This window comes from Rhopalosiphum padi, chromosome 1, assembly GCF_020882245.1.
Source record: "Rhopalosiphum padi isolate XX-2018 chromosome 1, ASM2088224v1, whole genome shotgun sequence".
In the NCBI taxonomy this organism is placed as follows: domain Eukaryota; kingdom Metazoa; phylum Arthropoda; class Insecta; order Hemiptera; family Aphididae; genus Rhopalosiphum; species Rhopalosiphum padi.
In genome coordinates, this window is record NC_083597.1 from 16,480,773 (window position 1) to 16,500,958 (window position 20,186).

The following is a 20,186-nucleotide window of genomic DNA, read 5'->3' on the forward strand; positions in this document are numbered from 1 at the left end:
AATATTGATAAGTTTTATAAAAGAAAAAAATTAATTTTATTAAATGCAAAATATTATAAAATAATTAATATTATATTATTTTTGTTTAAAACGCAATAATTAAAAGTTGGAATAAAAATGTTTAAATTGTTTTCTATTTTTTCATAAAAATAACTGCAAGTAGCTGAGCAATATATTTATTTGATATATTTTGGTAAAGCGTGTTTATAATTTAATTTTACCGTACAAATTATAATTAAATCATAAATAATTTTTTGATTAACATCATTTTATTTTATCGTATATACTCAAAATGCTAAAATTTAACAATCAACTATAAAATTAATAAATTATTATCAACTATAGTTTTATATTATACCATATTTTATTTTAACCAAATTAAATTATTATTATTTAATCGCTTAGTAATATAAACATAATATTGTGTTGTGTTTCGTTTGAAAAATATATCAATTTCAGTTTGTTTTTTCTTCATACTTTTGTCAAATATTTTTTTGTAAATAAAGGAAGGGGTGTCAAATTTTTATTAATTTTTTTGAAAATTTCAATAATTTTTTTTACTTGTAAATTCAATATACATTACATTTTTTAATATTATGTTCGGACATTATTGGATTTGTAATGTTATATTTAACTTATACAGAGTTATTTTGTCATATAACTACAGTAAAATTTTAAATAAAAAAATGAGTACTTATTCTACAAGTATTTTTATAAGTGTATTTTTTATCATGCATAGGACACAATGGCACAGTGCATTTTTCAATATAAATTGTATATTCTGGAACTTGAATAATTCAATTAAAATATTTAAATAAGCAAACTCATCTTGACATTTTATAATTATTTTTATTATTAATTTTTTTTTTTTTTGAAAAATAAAATAATAAAAATTCAATTAACAGATTCGTTGTTTTTTTTTTTTAATATTTATTATATCTTTATTAGTTATCTTTATCATATACCCAATTTATTTTGTATAAATATATAAAATGTATTTAAAATGTATTTAGTTAAATCGATTATAAAAACTTTTTTTGAGTATTGTTTAGAACATTTGTATGTTCTTACTACCGCAATTTACACGATTATTTAAATAACGGGATATCTATTTAACCATTTACCTATTATACATTTATTTACTTTTAGAATCGAAATTAAATTTTGATGATGCTCTTTTTCTATTTGGTTAGGTTATTTCGGGTTAAGCAAATTATTAAATGTTTAAACACTCGCGTTTCATTAGACAAATACATTTGTATTTATGAACAACATTGACCATTGATAATAACTGCCTACTATTATAATTATGTTATGACGAAAACCTCTAATAATAAATTTGCATTTGTCATCACATTATCATTTAAAACGCACCTATATACCGTCAGTTTTGGGAAATATATATATTGTATAAACTGTTAAGGTTTCTCTTAATATAATTACGATTTTATAAGTTTACTCTACTTAAGATAATTTTTTTAAAATAATAGATATTTGTAATGCAAACTTGATAGCAGTTTACTTATTGAATTATATATAGGTAGTACGTACAACGTTTATAATACTCTGATTGTTTATGATATGTAAGTAGTAATTATGATTTGTTCTTGTTGAAATCTATAAGTTAAATGTGCTTTTAAATATAAATAAATTTAAAAATTAAATAAATTCTAACATAATAATAGAGATATTAGATAATTGTATTTATTTTCATGATGATTCTATGCTTAGGTTTGACTTTCTATAATTATTGATTTGGTTGTTTTTAATAGTGTAATATTTCTCTTAAAAAAATATATATATAACTTGTATAGTTTTGAGTTTATCAAAATTACAGTTTTATGTTCATGAATTTGTTTGTATAATTTATATAGTCATTTTGTGAAATTAAAATAACCTATAGCTACAATATATTACACATAAACATGACCCGGGGTATAAATGCATTTGAATAACTAAAATATTACGTTGATACATGTCTCCTCTCTCTTACATTTAATAATGGATATACCCCGTGACCAACCATTCTACCTTATCTTCCACCTATCAACAATAATGAAACACGATTTAAAATGTCTCGACCAATTCAAAAGCAACAACGGAACGGCGCGTGGCGATTACCTACGCATTTATGTTATACATAATTTATAAATAAAATATTTTACACGGGTTGAATTAGCCGAGACGGCGAGAAAATGTATTATTTATACAATCATAGAAATACACATAAACATAACTGCTGTAATACTATATAATAATATATAATTAATTTTACAATTTTGATTATTCGATATTTTTTTGGAAAACACATTGTTTCAATGTCTATCTATTCACGTTAGTACGTTACCACTTACTATTTATAAAATATTTTTGAAATTTATTATTCAAAAATGTTAGATCAGTGATTATTTAATATAACAAACAAAAATTGTTAAAATTCTTTACATTTTAATGTTCGATAATAGTTCGCATAACATTATAACGAAATAGTATATAAACCGAAGATTCTCGTATGGCGAAAATATCTCGAACGTTTTGATAAAATTTGATTTGGAAAAATCGTCTAAACACGTCATAGACGATAATCTTGGTGGTGAGATCATGTATTTTATTATGGCATTAATCCATTGCCTTACGACAAATTAATAGTAGTCACATTGGTATTTACCCGCTAAAAATAATAATTTAACATATCGAAAAAGGTTAAAAAGTATACGTTTTCGTACTATAATTACTAAAATGATAATTGTTTGATCATAGCAAGCTACGACCATGTAGTCTATAGATTTGTTAATTATAAAATATTGAATTTATAAGTATAATAATAATAATATTGAAATGTATGTATATATATAAATATTTATACTCGATTTCAAACGTAGAATTAATTAAATTTTTAGTTGTGTAGATATTATAATTTTTGAAAAAATCAGTTACCATGTGACAAAGTCAAAATATTATTTATGTTGGTAGAAATGTATAACTTATGTTGTTTAAAAAAAAAATTCATGTCGCAACTGTTGCTATACACAATTATCATACGTCATTAAACCAACAGATATAGCTATACTCGTGTATATACGCGTTGCCGAAAATCTTTGCTGACTCTAACATAAATGGATGGAAAAGGAATGAGATGTTTAAAGTTGTCTTTTAAAACAGCGGTTCTTAACCATAGGGTTGTGACCCAATTTTGGGTCGCCAATAATCTTAAATGGGTCGGCTAAAATTTAAATCGCCATTAAACATTATTTATACAAAGGTCGTATGAAAAATTTGGTAAATATCTTGGGTCACCACTACACAAAGGTTAAGGACCACTGTTTTAAAAGGCCTGTGACTTCGGTTTTGGAATACGGATATTCGATAATACTGCATCCAATTTCACTGTAAGGTACACTATACGTACATTTTGTGTACCTACGCAATTTTCATTTTGTAAAAACCTATTAATTCGACTTTTGAGACTGTTTATATTTGCGCACACGCCTAGAACCTAGATTTATACATATAGCCGAAATGGTATGTTTGCCTATATCGTTTTTAATAATACAGTTAAATTTCCATATTATTATAATGGTCACCAAAGGGACCAGAAGTAACGACAGCTATTTAAAGGCGAATTACAGAAGTGGATTACTTTTAGATGACCGCTATAAAAGTAGAGTTTAGTCTTTCCAAATGTTCATCTCCCCATATTGAATACTAATATCTTTGACATAACCATCAATATCGTTTTCTAGAATTCAAAACTACATTTTTAAGAGTCAATTTGTATTATTCAAGATAACTATATATATATATAGCACCACAGCTTACTTTTATTATAATATGTAGCTGTATGGGTGAAAAATTAATATTTCAATTTATACAGGAATGGTAATATCAAATTATATTTGGATATTGTTGATGATCCCTACAATAATCTTCTGGTTTGTTTTTTATTTCAGTAGTTGTTATTTATTTATTCCCAGTACCTATATTAATCAATACTGTAAACAACATTTTTACAGAGGACATACTGATTGTGTTTAAAAAAAAAATTTAAATATTCATCACGCATAAGTTGTTATAGTTGTATTATGTTTTCCATTTTGCATAAATAAAAGAAGAAATACAGAAAATCTTTGTGCAATAAGCTAAAAATTTAAAAGAAAATGTATCGCTTTTAAAATAAAAATCTTATGGAAAACAGAAATTCTTAGGTTTCCGTTGACACCGAACAATAAGTATGAAATATACATTGTCTCATCAGAAACGTGTGTACGATATAGATATAACACGTGTGTTATTTAAGGTATGATGTTAGAATTTATTGAAACTGTAAATTTTCGATTCGTTTTGATTGAGTTAAGTAAGATAACAACGACGATCACTGCAGAGACTCTTAGTTAAAGTGCCGACTGCCGGGCCTGTGTCATGATATGTATGGTTCGAGCATGGAAACGTTCATTATTATTTTCATTATTATTGTTGTTTTTGACGAGTATTACTATATAACGGTAGATGTTATGATGAACTGATGTAGATATATGTTTATAACTGAACAGTTTTTATTTATTTCCTTTATATCAGATTAGGTTAGGTAAAGTTAGAATAGATTTAGGATTGAATGAAGTAGCTTTATCTTAAGATTATCCACATAATATCTCAGTATTTTCAGCCAGTTTTTTATTCCATTCTTGTAATGTCTTCAGCTTTGATTTTTAATAAATCTTTTCAGGTGGGTGTATTCCCATCTGTTTGAGAAGTTAGTCGGGTATGGTGAAAGAGACCGATGGATTAAGATATATATATATAAATAAAATGAAAACATCGACAGATAGGAACAAAATAAAATAAAACATAATAATACGTATTATACTAGTAGATAAGCTGTGTAGTATATTCTATATTTTATAAGCTATCGTATACTACCACACAGTGTATTACTATTCTTTTAATATTGTCAATGATATATGACTAGGACATATTAACTGTGTACGATACTATAATGTACTTGTGAGTATGATCAAAATATATTGATCGTGGATAGATAATATATTTTTATTTTCAATCAATTCAAATTTATTAACACGATATAAGTAAATAAATTTATTTTGGAAAATAAATACGCATACAATACACTGTAAAATTATTATTTAACTATTTTTGTCAATTGTATTATGAATATATTCTTTCTATTATTTTAATAAATAATTATTAAAATTTATTTGAATTAAAAAAGTAATATACTTGAAAAAAACTTGTTTGTTTTATACTTTTTCTCTTTGTAGTTTAAAAAAATAAGGAAAACTCACTGTAGTTAAAAATTATTTAAACAAAAATATTTACGGGTTTTCACAGATACATTTTCACATTACCAGTAGAAAAGTTGCCCAAACAACTACTCATGGATATTTAAATAAATCTAAATCAAATAAAAAAATTCAACTATGAATTGCTATGTTGACAATTAATGTTATTTAATAAACCAAAATTAATTGATTGCGAAAATATTAACATAATTTTTAGTTTATTAAAAAATGTTTTCTACAACAACAATTAAATAAAAGGGATAAATTGACATTAATACTCGTATACAAAATAAAGCTTAACATCAAACTTACTTAAACTGACTTATTGTCTAATAGGCTGTTTAGACGATAGTAAGTAAAACAAAGCAAATAAGCTAATATTACCATAGTATCTTGTCTTTACTGTATGGGTTGTAATTGTTGATGTATTCAATTTTAGAGTAAAAGGTTTTGAGACGAAAACGAATTTCACAATATTTTATTTGGTTATTTAGTTTACACGAAATAAAAACATTATATAATTCTAAGACACAATTTAATATTAAAATATTATTATCTGAAATTCCGTAAATCGTTAATTTTACTTTCGCAGATTATAATATCAGACAAACGACTTTCGCCACGAAATCGTTGAGACTTTTTGGGTCGGCAAAGAATTAACATCCCTTATTGTGCTGTTAAACGACTACGAAATTCATGTATGAGGTTCGATGTCAAGTTTTCGCTTTCTACGCACATAATATATATTCGTATATTGGTGTATACGTGTAGATGTGTCACAATTGGAGCGTGTATAGTATAACAATGTTTTTTTTTGTTGTTGTTATTTTAAAAAGAGATTCGACACACGTGTCGGTCGGTAATCCGAATTGAAATATTGAGCGTGTACGACAAATGGAAAAAAAAATGGAAACGGATAGATGTATACGGCGTGGTTAATATATATGGTGATTTATTTAACGGTAAAAACTCATCATATCGATAAATATTAACGTTTTAATTTTAATTTTTCTTTGAAAAGCAGTTTATTACCGTTGTATATTATTAATTGTCCATTTATTGAATGAAAACATAAATTTTTAATTTCATAATCGTAAGTTTAATATTTGATAATCTTTTCAATCGAATTTTAAACGCGCAGTAAATTATTATTATAATTTATAAGTGTTTAAAGTTTAGCTTGGCGTAGTTTAGTGGCACAGCTGTAGAGGCACTCCTCAAAATGTTGGCGATTTTTTTTATCAAAATAACGTGTGTTTAAACCCTTTGGTTTCCTACAATCGCGCATCCTAAGGCGCGATCACGTAAAAGTGGAAACACCATAAAACAGTATTTGTGTTTATTAATAATTCGCTCACGTAAAACTTCATTCGCGTGTTGTTGGTCTGAAAACGTTGTGTACATCATGGCACCACACTCGCGTGTATATACGGTGATGGGCCCATTTGGTACTTGCCTACACCACATCGTCTGTTCTGCTTCCGCCGCCATTGAATCCACTCTTGTGTTATATGAGTCGAGGCATTCATAATTTACCATCGATACAATAGTATTACTTATTAACTTCATGATGGAATAGTAGTTCGTAATCAGGAAACGAATAGATTTCGACAAAAGTTGCCACCGCAATTACATAATAATATACCTATCGGTGTATTATTATAGAGGTTCTTAGTTATTATCGTTCGTTTTTATATGAGATGGGTTCCTTGATTACTAGTTAAACGAGAGTTTTTAACCGGAACAATTAATATTTTCACATAAACATCGCGTGCTTTAGCAGTACAAGCTATTGCAAAACAACGACCCTGCGTCACAGTTTTGTTTTATCGAATCTCAAGACGGTTTATAATATAACCAAGGGAACCAAAACGAAGGATAATGCATCCTATTACGCTAATGGTCACGTGTTTTCGATCACGATACATACAAATTTAGTTACTTACTTAATTCCTATATTTTAGAAATTACATTATTAAAATATATCTAAGTGGCTATAATCTATAGTGAATTACTGATGTATATATGTAGCTAAAAAAATGAGAGTTTGGCTTAAATAAACGAGTAGGTAGAACGAGTAAAATCAAATAGTCATATAGTTAATAATATATACGATTTTTGGTGACGTCCATTATTGTTTGCGAAATACCAGCAATACGCATTTAAATATTTACTCAAATTTGTTTCATAGTTTTATTTCTTATTCCTAGCGTATCGAACGCCAGTCGAACATTTTTCGTTCAACGATAGTATGTAGCTTATAGAAACCTATAAAATCTTTGGAACGTGTCGATTTATATTTGAAACTCGTAGCATAAAATATAACAACTATGGAAGCTATGTGAGAATGATTTTATTTTTTTTTTCAATCTCTCTCTCTGCTCACGACTTAGCACGTCGCAGTGTAAATATTCACAATAAAGATTCAGAAGAGTATATAAAATGAAAGTATTCATAATAAAAAAATATATACATGTGTGTAGTTAATGTTATTGCTTAGGTATATGATTCATAAGTTCTGAAATATAAATAATATTAACAAGTGTGAACAAGTGAAGAAAAGCTTTAGAGCGTCTTGTTATGTTGTTTTTTTTTCAAATAGTTACTTTGTTTAATTATCTAAATATTAAATTCAAGAGTAATTTGTATTAATTATATTATTTATTTTTTTTTTTTATGAAATACATCTTTATAATTATTTTTGCACAAATTCTAAAAAGCTAAATATGTCATAAAATAATAAAATAATAATTTGGAACGATATATTCATAGAATAAATGACAATTTACACATACAATTACAAATGGTAAAAATAAAAATAATTTTACTATTATAAATGATCGTAACAATGATGAATTATCACGTGTTTGTCCACCCTATGCTAAACGAAACTAAGCGATTTGTTAATCTGTTTGTATTTATTTACCATTAATAAAATAATAAATACGTGAATTTACTTTATCGAATTTGGACAATGATAAGTAATACGCGTATAATTGTTATTTTTAAGAAAGATTGGAGGAAACCGATCACCTCAGCCTAGCCCCCAAGCGAACAGTAAACCATCTATGCTTAGATATTTGTCTATATTAATATTATTTTCGATAACATTTAAAATTATCAAGGGTTTTTAACTTTTGTCTTCATGTCCACGAGATGAGTTAAGTATAAACCTGATGATATCTGTATAATAATAAACAATGGTTTTGAAGTATTTTGTTTAAAACTTAAAAACTATAAGTTTTGTATTTACCAAAATGAAGTAAGAAGGATCATTTTTTTTCTAAATTATTGCTATCGTTAAAACAATAAATTACTAATACGTCTAATTGAGTATTTTATTTTAAATAATATTTACAAATTTATATTATAAAAAATGATTTATGTTTTACTTTAAGAAACTATTTAAGTGTCTACATTATTATAAAACCATAAACTATAAAAAAATAATAAATACTATTTTCTAGTTATTTAATTGCTAATCTTGTTATTTAACGATGTTTAACGATGTTAAAGGTACAAATGAGTCGATTTTTGATATAAACTTATTTTGTAAAATATTCTCAATCTAATTATACGGATATAAGTAAAATTAATATATATTGATGTTCCTAATTTACAGCAAATCTGTTCGCGACAATATAATTTATTATCTTGACTACTTAGAATTTTAAAGATTTACAATTCAATATAAAATTATAAAATTGTACATAATTTATTTCAAAATTGCATATTTTAAATACCTCAGGTTGTAGTTATTTGTAATATATAATTACAACTTATTATTTTTTAACAATACTGAGTATAGTTGGTTTACCGTTAATATACATTTTGATCAAAGACTATACATGCAGGTATAAACGATTCCAAACCACGGAGTAACATAATTCCATTACAGAGACATTCTAGAAGTTTCAAGTGTCGTAGTATTAGTTGGGAAAATAATTTTGTTGGATGAACGATCGACACAATATTAAAACAATGTGATTATCGTGTACCGACCATAATACCTCCGAATGGTTAACGATATTCACAAGAATATCACGTTGTATATTATGATTAGCTATAGACCTATCGGCACGCGTATTAAGTATTAACTATTAATACATACATGCCGCGAATGTTTTAAAACTGAAACGAGAAATAATTGTGGATATATATCGGTTCAGATAATATTGTAAGCTCTACAATAACAAATGTTTGATAATGTGATAAATAACTACGTATTTAAACGCCATCGAATAAGATTTTAAAGTAATATCGTGAATCAGTTGACTATGGTGACACGCGAGTTTAATTACTAGCATGTTTACATTCATTTACGAAAGCTCTTGTGTTAAATTACATTGCAAATAGTATTAAGGTTGTATAATATAATATATGTGTGTGTATGTGTGTGTTCAATATTAGATTTGACGATGAGAGGATACTTAACATTGATATAAACCACTTTGACAATGGTATTAACCGAACCAGCGTTTATCTCTGAATGTGTTTGACCTAATAAAAACAGTCACCATGTACGTACTGAATCGAGTTCATTCGAATATCAGTTTAACAAAAACCCTATGAAAGCGGAGCTTTTGTAAAAAACGATTTAGAATAAAATAAAGCAATATTAGGTAGACATGTTTTATTATTTTTTTAGTTATGAAAAGACTACATTTAATATTACGATATAAATTAAATATAAGTTATCACCCCAATGGATTACAAAACAAGTAAAACAAAATTCCTAAATAATAGGCTAAAGAATAAAAATTGAATTTCAAAAAATTTGATTACCTAATTATAAACATATATTAAATTAAGAAGAGATATAAATTATAGTACCCATGACATAAAAGTTTATTAGATACCTACAATAATTGAAAGATATATTTCAGAATACATTTAAAGAAGAATATGGGACGAATACATGAAACAAGTCATAGTAAAAGATGTGAATATAAAAAAATACAAGGAACTAAAATAATTATACTTTAGCAAAGAAGCATAGAGAATCGTAGCAAACTAAACTATAGTTAATAACGATAAGACGAAAAATAAAACATGAAAATGTCTTGTTATTATTGACGAAAAACTGTCTTAAGATGAAATATTTAAGAAGTCTAAACAATACCCTATTAATGATTTAAGTAGAATTGATTACACTGTCTAATGGTTCAAATCGTTCAATTGGTCAGCAACAGTTGGATGGAAGAGATGATAGTTTACAGTATTACGAATTCGTAGTTTAGTGAATGATCATTATATAAAAAAGGATTAAAGATGACTATTTCCAAATTTGCATGTATTGTATATTCAGTCGATTAAAGCGATTAAATGTTACATTTTGTAATGACCGGTTTTGTCAGAATGATGAAAATACGCCAAACTGCTAGAAACAAAGTTTTTAGATCATGCGATGTATTATTATAATATCGATATGGTATCGAATGCACGTAATCTGCAATAAATATGACGGGCTGGACGTGGTTTCAACGATACGGATACTATTATCTTAAATGGCAAATGCACTACGAAGAGTTTAAATCGGGAAAGTAAGAAGACTTCTGATTGTGCCCATATAATATATTACAACTACGCAGTATATCTAGAGTAGGCATATATACGGGGGGGACAGGGAGTGCATGGTAGACAATATGGGTAGGCAGGTACACGGATGGTAGGTATGGATAGAAGTTAGTCCGCGAGTTTTAAAAGCGCACGTAAGCCGTTAATTGTGTTTCACAAAGTTTTTAAGTTATATTTATAAAACCGTTATTCCAAAGTTATAACGTCACCACCGCAACCAAGTCCAAACTTTTCGATTCTACCGCGAAAACCCCTTTGCACGAACCGATAACCATGCAGTACATGGGTGCATTGTTTTCTCTGTGACTGCGCCCCACACGCCCGTTTACGCGTCGGTATATTATTATATCGGTCCCAGAAATCTCGGGGCGCGGCGAGAGTCCCGCGGCATTACCTCCTACGTACACCGCCTTAAAATTATCGATTTCGATGTCTCAGGACCGAGCGGAATCTCTTAGATCGCAATGAATTTTTTTATAAAATATTATGCAGGCATATATTATACGCTTCTTGCCCTCGAAGATCCAGATAGTCATGTCGCACTGTCGTGTCGAACTATAAAAAACGAACGTTGACATCGCTCGACTCACGATTATTAATACAGACGACGATGTATTAATAGTAATATTAACTCCGATTAAAAGTTATTTTAGTGTTATATTAATGATTGACATTAGGACATTTTTTGCAATGATTCCGATAATGAATTGTCAAAGCACAACACGGCAAACCGTATCTCTACGCGTATATGTATATGAACGTTTTGCCGAATCACCGTCATGAAAATACGTCACAACGTAATTATGGTTCGGTGTACAAAAGATGAGCTATCGGGGCCGAGCTAGTCTAAACAACTGTTGTGGTATGACTTTGAGTCCGTTAGAGCGACGGATATACGAATAGAATATTATAAATATTGTTATCCCATTAATTCTGGTGATAGACATAACCTTAGCATAACTTATTTGATCGTTATCATTGTGTAATTAATTTCATGTCTGACACAGACACTTATTAGACAGTACCGTTTTAATTTAAACGGATTAGGAACCACCTGGAATAAAAGTGGTTGTGGTAACTCTAAATACCTTGTATTTTTATAAGCTCGTGACTCGGAAAGATTATAATTTAGCGAATGTTCCGTCGTAAGAAATATGTGGTTTGAGATAAATATTTCATTTGTTTTAATAATTATTATTTTTATATTCGTAATACAATTAATACGCTTCATTATTAATTTGCAATTAAATTATGATCATTAATAAACATTACGCGAATGTCAAACATAGTGACGCGATTTGAATACATCTGTATTTGTCATATTAATTTACATATTTCAAGTTTGTGGATTGTATTTTTAAAATAATTGAATTTCGCCTCTTATATTCTTCAGGGTTGGTGTCTTCCATATATTTAATAATAAGTATTATTAAAACCAAGTGTTAGGTTATACAATTAATTACATTTTTTTTTATTTGAAAAATCGATGAATTAATTATTTTTTTGATTTTAATGAAATTCAAGACTAGAATATAATTTATAGTCTAAACGGTAAACACTCAATCAAATGTAAATGATATATTTGTATATTAATTAAAGATATAAAATTAATAAAAATAAAAAAGTTAAGATTTTAACTTTAATTGACTTTACGTTCAATAATATTGACATTTATTTATATTAACATTTTTTTTTGTTTTCAGTATTTTATACTAATCTATAGTTATAGAATGATTTATCTATCTTATATTCCCGTTATGGTACTTATAACCTAATAAATCGTTATTTTACAACGTAAAAATGTATAATTTAAATAGTTAGTAATGGTTAAACAGTATTAAATATAATATGGTCGCTAAGCAAATTAAGTCAAAGATATCGCTTAATAATATCACCTGAACAATACTGAATTTATTATTTCTAATATTATTGTATTTTTTACTACAACCCTGTAAAATATAATGTATTAACTTAAAATTATATATTGTATAGACCATATAATATGTATATTGCATTCAAAAAGTACATGTGATACACTGTATATTAATTAAATAAATAATTAATCTTTAATAGCAGCAACAAGTAAAGTTGATGATTTATGGATTGGCTGTTTTGCTATCGTTGAATTAATGATATTGATTTCAATTTTGATATATCATAATATTAAAATTGTAGTTGCTTATATAGTAAAATTTTTGAATAGTGGGTGAACTTTCGGTGGCCAACAGTGTCCGCTATTCAGAGGGGGTAATTTAATTTTTTGAAATTCATAAAGTGTGAAGTGCATTTGTTATAATTATATATTAGTGTAAGCGTATTTTTCTGTTACCGTTTCTTCTTTATTTTTAAATTAAGATTAGATATGTGTCCACTATTCGAAGGTTTTCCAATTGAAAAATAATAAAATATCCCTATTCCCACAAAAATGTTTGATGTTGGAAAATGTCCGTTAAGGAAGGTTTTTCTATATTATATGGCTGTTATATATACTATTTTACAAAATACAGACAACCATGCGTAATAAAAATAAAAATAATATCATTGTAAATTATTTGTTTCCTAACGTGTTGTAAATTATATTTATACACATAATAGGTGCAACTATTTCTTATTAATATAAATAATAAATATTATATATGGGCACAAAAACCTATAAATTTACTTTTAACGAATTGTGTGTTATATTACATTGTTCCCGTACTAACACTAGTTTAATAGAAATTATTGATTTTGTTTCAGGTAATATTTTACAAGCAATATTTCGGCATCGAGGCGCTTCAATTGAGAAAACAATATCGAAATACCTAAGCGTTACGACAGAATATAGAATGGTTCAATGATAATAAATCGACTAAATGATGTTTTATTCTATCTATTTTTATAACTTGGAGTTAAAATCATATAGTTCACTTTAAATAACCATTTCACATAGAACCGAAAAAAATCACTCACAACATGGACTGCGGTAACGATTAGAAATTATATTATGCACTATATATTTAATCAAAGTTTTAAGAATATTTGTGAATAATCATTGTAATCCTCTATCAAGAGTATCCGAATATGGACTAAATATATAAGGTTGTGGTGCGCGTGCGTGATCGACGTTCGGATCGCAGAGTAAACGCCTTTAATCTCTAACTATTGCAAGACCACCTTTGTTGTAAAGGTCAAAATGTTAAAGACAAGAATTAAGCTGTGGCGTAGTAAGTGGCAATAGTGGTGATAGAGAATGTGATTTTTAAGGACGGCACTATCGTTATTATGCCGACGAGGAGGTGACTGCGGATACGCTTAATATATATCCTGTGTAATACATATAGATATAAGTACATACATAGACAATATGAATCAGCCTTTATATCCGGCAGCGGAATACAATGTTTAAAATTAATTTCCTATTGTGTGTCTCGGGGATGAGGGCAATTGAAGTATGTTGTTACAGTGGTGGTGGCGGTAGTGAGGAAGTTATTGCTAGGCCCCGAGCTTAGCGGGTCCAGCAATGGCGGCCGCGGATGGGACAGAAATGAAAAGGATTAGAGGTCTAATTAAATTTGCCTTTTCGAATTCGATACCGATATGGCGCAGGACACCATTAAAATGTCATGCTCTGTTTATTATGCTACTCATTATTATTTTTATTACATTGTCATCGTTGTTTTTCATCGTTCCTGCGGGCATTAGGATTCGCGATGTCCTTTGGTCTGTCTGAATCCTCCATTCTTCAGTTCCACCATCACATCACCACAGAAAAACAACTGACTTTCAGGACCTTTACGTCCGTATATTATTTATTATTTCCAAGCAAAACATTAAAATTCTAAATAATTTTAAACTCTAAAAAATTCAAAGAATATTGTATTTCGTTTTTAACGTTATTTGTTACGAGTATTTTAATTGTTATGTCTAAAAATATTTTTTTAGTAAAAAAAAATATCCAATTATATATTTTAAGGGAGATTTCTAATAGACAAATGAAATAGAAAAAACATAATCAAAATAAAAAACGTATCCTTTTTTCATGATAGCAGCGACAAATTGCTGCTTATCACTTACAATGATGATGTACATTTTTTAAAATATGATTTTGAAAATGAATATGATACTTAAAACTTACAATGTTTATAATTATAAGCAGTTTGTATAGTGTTTTTTAATAAAAAATAAAAGCAAATCATTTTAAGAAATGTACAGTTGTTTTAAAATATTTTTTCTCAGTAAATTTTCTAACATAACACACACTTTCAATGAATTTATTATAAATACTATTATGTAAAATATTAATATATTATCTCTAAATTGAAACGGTTATGAATAAGTTATGGTATAGCTTCAAAACATGTATTATACAAAATCACTTTTTTGTATCATACGTTTTTAACGGTTGTTGTGGGTCTTATGATGCATTTCTTAAGATATACACACAAATTCAATATTACGGATTTTGATTTTACGAGTAGTTGCTTTAGAAAAATATTTCCGATTTATAAAAAACAAAATCCAAATCTATTATGAAATGACTTTATTGAAATTGCGATTTTTTTTTCACATGATGAAATACAAGCTATATTTTTATTATTTTTAATTAAAAAATGGTAAAAGTTAATTAATATTTACACTGTCTATCCGTCGTTGATAACAAAGTTATGTTTTTAGTTAAATTGATTCGATTTATTTTTTAAATATGAAAATAATGTAGTCATGTATACTTATATTGTTACGATACCGTAGTTAGATAATATGATTTAGAAAATAATTAAAAGCTATTCGTATACTCGTCACTTATCGGTAGACACTACTCTGCAGTAACTAATAATCGCGAATGATTGCCTCATGATTCAACCTTATTATTTCCTTTTTTTTCTCTAAAGTGACTGAAAAAGTAAAACAATTAATGATTTATCAAGTTATCCATTTTATAAAACATAATTCAGGTTGACTAGAATCGATGCTTTATGTAAAAATACAGTCTTCGACTAAATACATTAGAGTTTAATATACGAAGCTATACATAATATTAAATTATAATTCCTTTGATATCAATTATCAAGTGATTGGGTTAAATATATATTTTGTTTATTGTTTAGATAGACGTTAATTATTCTAAGAATTCACTTTGTTTTATTGCTTGAGTCTATCAATATTGACAATTATATAATATTATGTCTTATAACGACGTCAATTCTTTCGAGTACCTATCAATGAAAATCGATTTTACAAGGAAAATATTTGTCAACATATTTCAGATATTTTAAATTCAGAGAAGTTTGAGTATATATGTGTGTGTATCCGTGTGCATTTTTTTTTTGTTAGTCAATTTTTATATTTTTCAAAAGTGGAACAATAAAGTACTTTATTTGAATATTGTGACGGCGTGTTTTTTGTTTGCCAAAGACTGTGACGTAAGAAATGTTGTTCTGGTTGGGTCATGTACAGATGTGATGAGAGTGTTTTGTTTGCACGTAATGTATGAAAATATGATACGAAAATATTGAGTACCTAACTATACAATTTTCTTAGCTTTGAATGTATGTCGTTGTTTTGTTATTATGATTCTTAGAAAAATCGGTAAGGTACCTAGAAAGAAAAACGATTGCATTCTAAGGAATTGGTGATTTTTTTTAAAATTAATGTTGAAAAAACAGTTAGACACATCTTGTTGATTACATAATATCATTTTAATTATTGTCTTGTGAATATATTTAAAAAAAATATAGTTTGGGTCGAAAATGATATTATTATGCTTAGTTTGTACATTATAGTGAGAACTGGAAGTGACTGAATTGAAATTTTTTTTTTATAATATATATATATTATATAAATTAAAATTAAAATAATATTCTTAAATTTGATTAAAAAAAGAGAATTATTAATTCATGGATAACTTAAAATATAATATAAGTAAAATAATAATTCAATTTCAAAAAACTAAATTTAAAATCAATGTATTTTTAAATTTAGAAAGGTATAACTCTTAAAAACAACCTCTATAAATCTAGTTTTATGATATATAAAAAAAAACATAACGCGAGTTTCACTTTTCTTTTAAAATAAGCTATATATGCTTTATATGCCAATGAAAAACATATGTTCCATGAAACACTGTTACATTTTAAATATCGTAAAAAAATGTTCTTCAGAAAAAAATTTAAACTACAAACTTTTTAAAATAAAGAATTTAACAATTGACATTAATACTGTATCATATAAAATGATCAATGATATCAAACTTCATATAAGTCATAAAATGCTAAATTACATATTTTTATAGTTTGAATTATATGTATATTAAATGTATATTTTGTATATGAATTGGTTTAGCAAAGAACTATGTACTTATAGTCATTTTTATGTAAAATATATTTTAATCTACTAGTTCTAAAAATCAAGACATCAATGTATATTATTTATAAGAAAATATAATTATTTTTGAAATCATACAAGGTTACGAAAATCAGTTACAATATATTGCATTGTAAAGTCAATAAAATATTCGTAGAAATTTTTAGTAGACAAAAAGTATATAGACATGGATGAATCTATATTATAGAAAAGATTATGATTTTTCATCTTTTTCTTCTTTGAGACAATTTATCGGTTTAGAAAAAAGAACTGTAGCTTACTGTAACTTTATTTTTAAAAGAAAAAAATATTCTAAAAATTGAGCAATTTTACCTAAAATAATTTACTACTATAGCATATAAAACTTCTGAGAATATATTGTATATATACTTCTAAACATATTTAAACTATAGGATTTAAAGTAGACTTAAAATAAAAATAAAATTGCAACGATTTCGTTCAAAAATAATTGGTAATTGGTGGGCCTGTCACACGGTAATTTCCGGGCCGAATATTTTAGTCAATCCACTGCTGTATATATATACATAATATACTTATACACACCGTAAATTCAGTCTATCGTCCCAACGATACTCAATGTACATATTATTCTACTAGGAAAAAATACGCGTAAAATAAACAACTGATTTTAGTTGAGCGTAAAAGTGATTCGATTATTAGGTGTAATCAATGGTTCTAATAAATAGTAAATTGTAAAATAAAAGATTTAACCAATAGTCTTATATTTTGTTCCCATGTGAAAATTTGATTTTTATATATTAATACGGTGACCTCGTGTATTGAGCAGAACTAATTGTAAATAATAATCTGTGCCGTTTATACGAATACATCGCACTATAAACTAGTATTTTACACATAATAAAAGTATTGAAATGCATTATTAATTCGTATGTGTGCGAATAGCAAGTTTTGCAGTGGGGCGTACGTCGTTCTCGTCCAGACGTGGCCGAATTCCGAACCGCGTCATCGTACAGCAACTAAACAACACGGCACGCACGCACATATCGAATAGCGATGGTCTACCCGCGTACGCGTTTCAACGAGACCACCATCAGCGCGTAGTAATAATAAATGTTGAAACGTAGTGGACCTTTCCGTGCCTTCACCTCCGACAACCGGTCGTCGCGGCCTTTGTCGAACGGAAAGCGGATTGTAATTATCGAGTGTTATATTGTACGCCTAAACAAACAGCGTCGTCGTCATTCTGAAGGCTGTGAATATATACATATATATATATATTTATTTATATATGTATAATGTATATACTCGTATAATATATTATGGTATATGAAAAGGAAGCGAACATTTGATTAAAAGGTTACCTGTTCATACTTACGGACGCACCTCGACTCGACGGTTCAGTGTGAGAGCAGAGAAGTAGGACCTCGTCGCGTGTAAAGCACTTTAAAAAAGTTCTCGTTTTCTGATATGTGTTTATAAATACAATGATATTGTTCATATCCGATTTCTACTTAGAAAAATGTTTTACAATAAATGTATTTATTCACGTACGCGTATGTGTGTATGTGTGTGTGCGATCGACTCATTCTATTTCACTCATGGTTCCGACATTTTGTACAGATGATTACAGTAAATAAAATAATAACTATCATGATATTGTTTATAGTATTAGATCTGAGTTTGATTTTTCGACTAAACCATCCAAACGAATGCGTTATATACAGCTTACATTTAACGGGATTGCCGTTTTTTCACGGGCAATACTGCAGCGCAGGATGAAGTAGTAGTATTAATAATAATATTTTGTATATTTGAAAATCAAAAATGTTTAGCATGTTATATTATAATATTATATTTATATAATATAATTCTTAGGTATTCAAATTGTAGAACCGTAGTCGATCTTAAACATGGAAAAAATAAATTATCTTACACTTTATCGTGCATCGTCAGGTCTGCCCCGAAAAAATCGCCCCGTACCCGCGGGTATGTTTTGCCGTGCAATAATACAATATAAAATATACATAATGAGTGGGCGGGTGTGTGTGTGTGTGTGTGTGTTTGTATAACCCTATACACCCTATACGCCTTCGAATCACAAATTAATCGCGTCCGTTGAAGGGGGAAACGCGAAAACGGGATCGCTGTCTGGTATAATATTTATGATATGAATACGTATTGCTACAGTATTACCTGTGTGCGGTCATGAGACCTGATAGAGTGTGCGCTTAAATCGCGTTATTGCTCTGTTACGACGTTGCCCCGGTGTACGCATTCGTTGTATTTATGTAAAGCGAACTCGCGTGATCTGAGCGAAAAAAAGCTATTGAAGATGAACGGTGCTGTGCGGAAATAGCTAATATATACACACAAAAACGATACGTGTGCGATTTAGTCGATTTCGGAAAAGATGACCGTTCCCGCAGCGAGGAAGAGTGTGTCGAGGTAATAACAAATAGATGGAAGTGAGGTAGTGGCCGAAGATTGTAATTTATTGAACACATTTTTTTTTCAATCCTTTTCGCTGTGATCGGTATACCGGAACTTGACCGACATTATGCTCCGCGCATTTCCAATGTACTAGGTAACCATTGAACCGCGCTGTATGTGTTGGCTGTTTAAACGACAAAATAAAAAATGTAGATGTATAAATGCACTTAGAAAATGCATTTACTATTGAGCACGACGCGCGACGCCACGCCATTCATATTATATTCCTCACGTACTCAGTAGGCAATTACCGCTGTGAATCGTGTCCGTTATTAATTCATATAACCGACAGACTGATTTTTCGACTGCAAAAGACGGGCCATGGACTAAACGGTACTGCCGCCGTGCCGCTGCTCTCATTGTTACACGCGATTATGATATAATATAATAATATATTCAATAATAATAATAATAATAATTGTAATACATCAATATCGTATAATACGTCAGCGCAACTTCGATTTTACAGCCGTCACTACAGCTCGCCATGCCGTCCGT

The 20,186-nt window shown here is 28.0% G+C and overlaps 1 protein-coding gene across 4 annotated transcripts in view; it reads left to right on the top strand.

Annotated features, from left to right (window-relative positions):
• Positions 1–20,186, top strand: part of LOC132931976 (CCN family member 5-like) — a 269,827-nt gene that overhangs the window by 64,497 nt on the left and 185,144 nt on the right. Inside the window, exon 1 of one of the 4 annotated variants that reach the window (XM_060998124.1) lies at positions 13,643–13,839. The exons of the other annotated variants lie outside the window; for them this stretch is intronic. The gene's annotated coding sequence lies outside the window, so the exon portion shown is untranslated. Of the gene's footprint in view, positions 1–13,642; positions 13,840–20,186 lie in introns of those variants that run through there. 4 annotated transcript variants of the gene reach the window in all.